We start from the raw sequence: 8285 nt of genomic DNA on the forward strand, positions 1-8285 counted from the left end.
GCCCGTGAAGGGCTTCAGATTTTGACTTATACTCGGCACTCTGGGCCATTGAACGGTGAGGGTTAATTATCATGCCAACGCCTACCGTGACCTCGGTTTTTAAGGTCTCATGCAAAAGACCCATGACTTTCACTTCCAGTGCCGGGCGCTTGGCGAAGGAACAGTCACTACTTATGTTTACGGTTGGACCGTAACGTTGCGAACGAGAATCGAACCCGGGCCTCCTGATCACGAAGCGAGCTATCTACCACTAGGCTATCGTGACCGCTGCAAGAAATAAAAGAATACTTGATTTAGTCCCTATGTGTCAAGTTCTAATGCAACAAGACAAAAACAGTAGGAAGAATAACCTTTTAAATTATAGAATAATAATGGCAACACCATTTATCAAACCTACCGTCACGGTAGTTCAGTCGGTAGAGCGCTCGCTCCGTGATCGGAAGGTTGTGCATTCGAATCACGGCCGCGACTGACTTAAGTCGATAAAAAAAAAAAGGTAGCGACTGTTCCTTCGCCAAGCGCTCGGCACTTTGAAGTGAAAGTTGCGGGTCCTTTGGATGAGACCTTAAAAGCCAAGGCCCCGTGTCACGGTAGGCGTTGGCACGATAAAGAACCCTCACTGTTCAATGGCCCCAAGAGCCGAGTAAAGCTCTAAATTTGAAGCCCTTCGCCGGTATATGGTGACGTCTCTATATGAGTGAAAAATTCTCGAATGGGATAAAACAACATACAATCAATCAATTAAATCAATCAATCAATTAAAATAAAAAAATCAGTGAGAACTAAAACTGTCCAAAAGGTACCAACACCCCCCGCAGGGTTTTCAGAGAAAGTGTCAAGTCACTAATACTAGTATTTGATGGATCTAAGAAGTGTTCACAATTTGTTTAAACATTTAGAGTGAAAATTTACTGGTAATTGCTCATTAAATTTTTTTTAATAAATATAACTAAGGCGCAGCCTAATAAAACATCAATACTTATAATAACATTTTTTTTATTACATTGAAAAAATAAATAACAATTTTTCAAGTATTTCTCTGTTGGAAAGTATGGATGCATTATTTATCCATTTGTTCTATAGTTACTATAGGTCAAGATCATAATACACACTCAGGTCATAAGCAATCTTTGTGTGATGTGGAAACTCCTAACATCCCAACATTATTCTCCATAAGAAAGATATGGACCGGATACAAATTATGAACTTTTTCTTTCAGTGACCTTGAACTTGCCCAAATGGCATTGGGTCAGGGTTATGACACACCCTCAGGTCATAAGCAATCTTTGTGTAAAATGGAACTCACCAAGTTTATCCGTAAGAAATATATGGATTTCTTTAAGTGACATTGAACTTGCCCAAATGACCTTGGGTCAAAGTCATGACACACATTCTCAGTATATGAACAATCTTTGTGTAAAATGGGAACTCCCCAAGTTTATCCATAAGAAGATATGGACCGGACACGAATTATGAACTTTTTCTTTCGAACTTGAACTGCCCATATGACCTTGCGTCAAGGTCATGACACACCCTAATGTCTTAAGCAATCTTTGTGCAAAATGGGAACTCACCAAGTTAATCCATAAGAAAGATATGGACCGGACACGAATTAGGAACTTGTCCAAATGACCTTGGGTCAAGGTTATGACACATCCTCAGGTCATGAACATTGTGTGAAGTAGGAGATTCTAATGTTCCTCCGTAAGAAAGATATGGACCGGACACGTTTGCACTGACAGACAGACGGACGGACAAGGTGATTCCTATATACCACCCAAACTTCGTTTGCGGGGTGTATAATTATATAAATGTGTAGTTTATCTTGTATAAAGTTTCATTTTTCAAGTAACCATGGCAACATTGTTCGTCAAAATCAAAAGCCAATAGTAAAATAACTTATCTCAAAGTATTCTACTTGTGTACCATTCTTTAAAACCGAAGGAAGAGTAGGATTTGAAAAAAAAAATACAGATTTTTTTGGAGTTTCAAATTTACATAATAATAAATTAATTTACATAATGAAAGTCGCTCCGCGTGGCGCAGTAGTTAGCGTAGTAGTTCTATACAATGTACAACTTGAAAAAATCATTTGGTATGACTTTAATTCTAAATCAATTCTTCAGGTTGAGGGCTGGCACACCAGGATGAACCTCCAGAAGGCCCAAGGGTCCCACAGCCTTCCCCTCTACATTCTGCTAGACTCCTGAGGAAGGAAGCAGATCTCATCCCCTTACAGAGGTGTCTTGTAAGTGAGGGGAAGTTGCAGAGGAAGTCAACAAGAAAGGTAACATATTAATTTCATTTAATAATTACTATATTTTATAAGAATTCGCTCTTAAACTGCTCAAATACAGTGTAAAAACTATTCTGATGCAACTTGCTTTAGATGAATTTTGTTGAAGAAGAATTTTACTTACTTGTCTTTTTATTTTTTTTCAAATTAGGTTCAGGCCAAGATCTTTCAGCTGTGGAACCAGTATGCAGAGGGGGATATCTCTACCTCTTCACTGCTGAAGAAGCTTGGCCGCCTCTACAGTCCTTTTTGAACCCAGAGTGTTCTGCTGATGTGACTGTTATGTGACTTAAGGTTTTGTCAAAGATCAAGATGTCCAAAATTTATTTTTACAATAGCTCAAAAACTATGTGAGATATAAGGTTGTTGTGATTTATTTTCATTTGAGTATCTTTGTTATGTAATATATGTAAATATTGTACAAATAAAATAAATTATAAATGACACAACTTCTTTGCCTTTTTTCATTCAATAAATACAACAAAAATGAGAACTGGTCTAGAATGCATGGAAAAAATACATATATTGGGAAAACATGAAATAAGGAACCAAAATGACCATAAAATTGAACAAAAAACAAAATATATGGTGATTAATGCCCTTATCATATTTGTATTTTATTTATTCAAATTTGAATAAAAACTTACTTATAGGCCTAGTATATATAATTATAGTATATAATTATAACTTCGTAATTGAATATGTACCACAATCAGCTCATACTGGACAAAATTTCATTATGAATACAGTATTATTTCGGCAATTCCTATATACGAGTTATTCCAGCAAAAATAGACAATGGACTTCTCATCTATGTATAAAATAAATATATATTTATAAGAAAGTTTGTTATATAGAGCAATAAAGAAACGAGAGGATCACTGAGCACTTCAAAAGGATCAACATGAATTGGAAAAATGGGGAGAGCTTTGGGATATGCGCTTCAACGTAAAGAAATGCTATATACTATCGATAAGTCAAAAGTCATCTTTTTTCTATCAACTGAATAACCACATCCTACAAAATTAATACCAGAGAATCCATACCTTGGAGTAACAATTTCAGAGGACCTTAAATGGTCAACTCACATTAACAAGATCTCAGAAAAGGCTAGCTCAACACTGGGATTCCTAAGAAGAAGTCTTAAACACTGCCCTCCTGATTGCAGAAAAACTGCCTATTTATAGTTGGTGCGCTCAGCCCTAGAATATAGTTCAATTATATGGGATCCCCATCTTCATAAATACATCATGAAGCTAGAAAAGGTGTAACGCCAAGCAGCACGTTTCATCACAGGGGACTATACGTCAAAAGACCCAGGATGTATTACACAGATGCTAAGCGATTTAAAGTTACCAACTCTACAGGATAGAAGAAAAGCAAATCGATAAGTCTTCTTCTATAAGGTGGTTGAGGGACTGGTCCCAGCCCTGCCAAGTCATGACTACTTAACACCTATTAATAAAAATAAACAGAAGATCAGTGCACGCTAATTTAAGGATTTCGACTCAGATAATTTAATTACAAAACAAGCCGTCGCCCGCGTGGCGCTGTGGTAGAGCGTCCTTACGTCGCGGGTTCGAATCATGCTGTGGGAAGTAGAGACCGTATAAACCAAGGTCTCGTGTCGCAGTAGATGCTGGCACGAAAAAGATCCCTCACTGCTCAATGACCCTGAGTGCCGAGTATAGGTCAAAATTTGCAGCTCTCCACCGGCAAGTGGTGGCGTCACCATATGAGTGAAAAATTCTCGAGAGGGACGTTAAACAACAAACAAACAAACAAAACAAGTCACAAATAATTCAAAATGTTTCAAACCGTTCACTTGTAAAAGGGATCAATTCAGACCTTGATTATTTCCAAGAACTGCAATAAATTGGAACCAGCTTGAAGAAAGTGTTGTGTGTGATTGATTGATTGTATGTTGTTTTACGTTCCATTCGAGAATTTTTCACTCATAGAGAGACGTCACCATATACCGGTGAAGGGCTTCAAATTTTGACCTTATTGAGCAGTGAGGGATCTTTATCGTGCCAACGCCTGCCGTGACACGGGGCCTCGGTTTCTAAGGTCTTATCCGAAGGACCCGCAACTCTCATTTCAAAGTGCCGAGCGCATGGCGAAGGAACAATTGCTACCTATTTTTAATCGACTTAGGTCTGTCGCGGCCGAGATACGAACTCACGATCTCCCGATCACGGAGCGAGCGCTCTGGATACCGACTGAGCTACCGTAAACGGTATGTTGTGTTTGCAAAGACTGGCTACTTTTCGAATAGCCGTGCACCAGTGGGACTAGCCCAAACTCTCCCTCCCGTAGCATTTATGCCGGAAGGCCCTGTTACGTAATTATCTAGATCCAAAACCTTTGTGCACGAGTTGACTCCTCATTTTTAATCTCGGGAAAATCTTAGTGTACAAATCGATCTTTGCGTATGGTACATGTATAGGTAAAATTTATAGGAAAAACCTTTGTGTACGAGTTGACTCCTTATTTTTTGTGCACAGGAAAACTTTGTATTAAATCACATAGGAAAACTATACGTACGAATGACTTCAGTTTTAGGTACGAGTTGACTTCAGTTTTGGGTACAAGTTAACTTTTTGGGTACGACTTGGTTTGGGTACGAGTTGACTGTAAATCAATAAGTTTTGTGCTATCTATCCTAACAGAATTCCAGGACACGCAAGCGCATTTGAAGTTCTTCGTATGATAACTAGCCAGCCCGCCGACTGACTAATAATATTTTTGTCTATAAAAGACACTCTTATAATACAAAAATTATGCATTTAAACTTTAAGATACCGCTAATTCTCGTAATTTATTTTAGTGTTCCATGTACAAACCATAAATGTGCATGATAAAATAGGAGAATCTCATCTGTGCTATGTGTTTTCACAATTCATAACCATTGTCAAGTTATGAAATTGTATGTAAATAATTACGGGAGATATCAGAGCAGCAATCTTTATCATTTATTGAAAGAGAAATGTAAGGGTTCTTTGCTTTTTTTTACATCAAATGCTGAGATAGCAGCTGCTTCATTTACATGTGTATAGTTGCTAAAGATAATATTCTTCGTCCCGTCATCGTTGACCTGAGGTGTGTCTGCAATCGACGCATGACGCTTAAACAGCGTTCTGCGGTTGCTGAAGTTACGGGCATACTTGCAGGGATTTCCAAACATTTGTAAATGTTTGGGTATAACATAGGTTCATTGAATGAAGCCAAAGTCTCGCCAAGAGTTTCTGTTTTTTCCTGAACAAAAATCCATATTGCCCTCCACCTGTCTACCTCCCGTTGGAACTCAATATTATCATCTGTAGGTAAGTCCTCCGAATGTGAAATAAAGTTCTGTCAGTTTTGCCCTTGTGATGTTTCCTATTTGAGAAGGAAGCAGTTATTGTTTAGAGAATCGATGTTTTGAACCAAACGGTTGTTTAATTCGTTGACAAGATGATCTACATATGGTAGATATAGATTTCGCTTTCAGTACTCTGATGGAGTATCTCCAAGAACGTTTCCTCTGTGGCATTGCCGTCTAACAAACTTTGGTACCGAAGGTTGAACATCATTTCTGACTTCCATGACTATAGCTTCGTCAAATATACACTCCCACACACTGTCATCAACACGCTTTGCACTCGGCATAGAAATCAAGGTTTTACTCTCCTTTGTAGTCTCCAATAAACTCTGCGTTTTCCCCTGTAGAACTGCTGAGAGAGGATTGAGGTGACTAAGAACATGCTCAGATGTAACAAGAGCTATGCTTTGAGAAAGTCAAACTGTTTTATTGAACACACATAACTCCATGCTTTAGCGTCTCCGTCCTCAGACAATTCCTCTAGAGCATAGATAACAACATTGTAACATTTCTTAAATGTAGTTAATGCATTAACCATAGAGAACCACCTGGTCTCGCATTAGGTTTGGAGTTTCGTTTTCCATTTGCTCCTTCGTCGGATTATCACTGGATAATGCTTCGTTAAACTGCTTTAAACGTTTAGCTTTTTACGTTATCGAATGCAAAAGAGATTGTCTGTACCTTATCCATCATATTCCAAATAAGTGGTTCTTTGCAAGTATGAACAACTGACAAGTTCAGTAAATGTGCAAGACAATGAAAGTAGGTAGCTTGAAGTACTCTCGCTCTCTCTCTGATTTTTGCCTGGACACCTCTGCTTACCGGCCATATTGGCTGCCCCATCATACCCCTGTCCACACATACGACGAAAGTTTATGTCATACTCCTCTAATTATGATTTAAACTTATTAGCAAGTTGTTCCCCTGTAGTACTTTCAGCTTCCTGAAATCCAAGAAACTCTTAAACATTTCCAGAATCTTTATCGAAAAATCTCGTACACAATGCAGTTTCTTCCTTTGTGGAACAGTCTGTTGCTTCATCTGCAATAAAACCATAAAAACTGGCAGCATTACAGCTATTAACTATAAATTCCTTTTTCTGATTTTGTCTGCACAGATATCTAAAAGTTCATTTTGTATGATAGGGGATGTATACTTAGCCTTAATGTCTACTGACTCTAAATGTGCAGGAAAAATGGGGTCTTTCTGTGCATTTTCAATGCAGTAATGCAGAAAAGTTACCCTTCCCCTCTTCATGTCCCCGTATTGCTATGTTTTTTCTAGCACAAAAAGAAGAGCTTTAGTTATTTCACCTAAAATGTGAAGAATTAAATACATTGGTGTAGTCTAGTGTTTTGATCGAAAACAGACAAATCAATTTCATTGAATTACTTTCAAAACTCCATCTTTAAAAATGAACATCTGTCCTTCCAAATCTACATTTTGTCCATCATTACTTGTCCACGCATGGATGATTTCTTTGTTGACAGTGAACTCCCGGCACACATTAACACTAGAGTTTCTTATGTTAATAGTTGAATTAAATTTTCTTTAAGATGATCATACTGTTTTCCTTTTGCTAACTCTAAAAATTTTTTGTACATATTGAGTTTTTAGAGTATGTAATTTCATCTTTCTTTTAACTTTCATATTTCCTTTTCTGTGGATTTCCTGCTTTCCTTTATTCCGTGTTCTCTCATATCCTCCAAAGTCGCCCGCGTGGCGCAGTGGTTAGAGCGTCTGCTCTAGAGTCGCGAAGTAAGGAGTTGATCCTTACGTCGCGGGTTCGAATCCCACTGTGGGACGTGGAGACCGGTCCTTTGGATTAGACCGTATCAACCGAGGTCCCGTGTCGCAGGTGCTGGCACGAAAAAGATCCCTCACTGCTCAGTGGCCGTAAGTGCTGAGTATAGGACAAACATTTGCAGCTCTCCACCGGCAAAAGGTGGCGTCTCCATATGAGTGAAAAATTCTCGAGAGGGACGTTAAACAACAAAACATATCCTCCAACGCCTTGTCCACTGCCTCTGTCTCTCTTTCTTCTTCGTTGTTTCTATTTCTTTCTCTTTCAAACTTATTAAATGTTGGTCATATCAATTTTTTTCCTATAAATCCATTAATTTTTTGTTTTCTTTTCTTGCATTGTCAATTATTATTTTCCTTTCATAATCATCTTCTTTTTTTTTTTTTGCTCACCATTCATTTGTATTGTTGTTAATAAAAATAATGGAACTTTCAATACTATTTACATTAGAAATTGGTCCTGATTTTGAACTAAAATCCAACTGACCCATAAGTCTTTCTAAACAAATATTATTTGAAACACATAAAGAACCTTCTTCTAAACATCTGGATTTAACATTAAAAAATTTGCCCCCTGAAAAAAAATCACTAAAAATGTCCTGTACATTCGTTTTTAAAACACCACAGAGTCTTTTCAAAAATACAGCAGTGAGGTCGTTGTGTAAACAACAATTAAATTTAAAAAAAAAATGAAACATTGTCATAAAAATGTGGCCCATACAAATAATCGCAATTCTTGTTTTAAAGCAAATGATGGATCATCATAAGACATATTCAACACAAGTAAAAACCTCTCATATACAGACCCGTATATAAAATACA

The 8285-nt window shown here is 37.6% G+C and overlaps 1 pseudogene; it reads left to right on the plus strand.

Annotated features, from left to right (window-relative positions):
- Nucleotides 1-371: 371 nt before the first annotated feature.
- On the plus strand, nucleotides 372-2549 carry LOC133182878 (uncharacterized; annotated as a pseudogene).
- The last annotated feature ends 5736 nt before the right edge of the window (nucleotides 2550-8285 follow it).

This window comes from Saccostrea echinata, unplaced genomic scaffold, assembly GCF_033153115.1.
Source record: "Saccostrea echinata isolate AGI-Se365-2 ecotype Australia unplaced genomic scaffold, CSIRO_AGI_Sech_v1 ptg000009l, whole genome shotgun sequence".
NCBI lineage: Eukaryota > Metazoa > Mollusca > Bivalvia > Ostreida > Ostreidae > Saccostrea > Saccostrea echinata.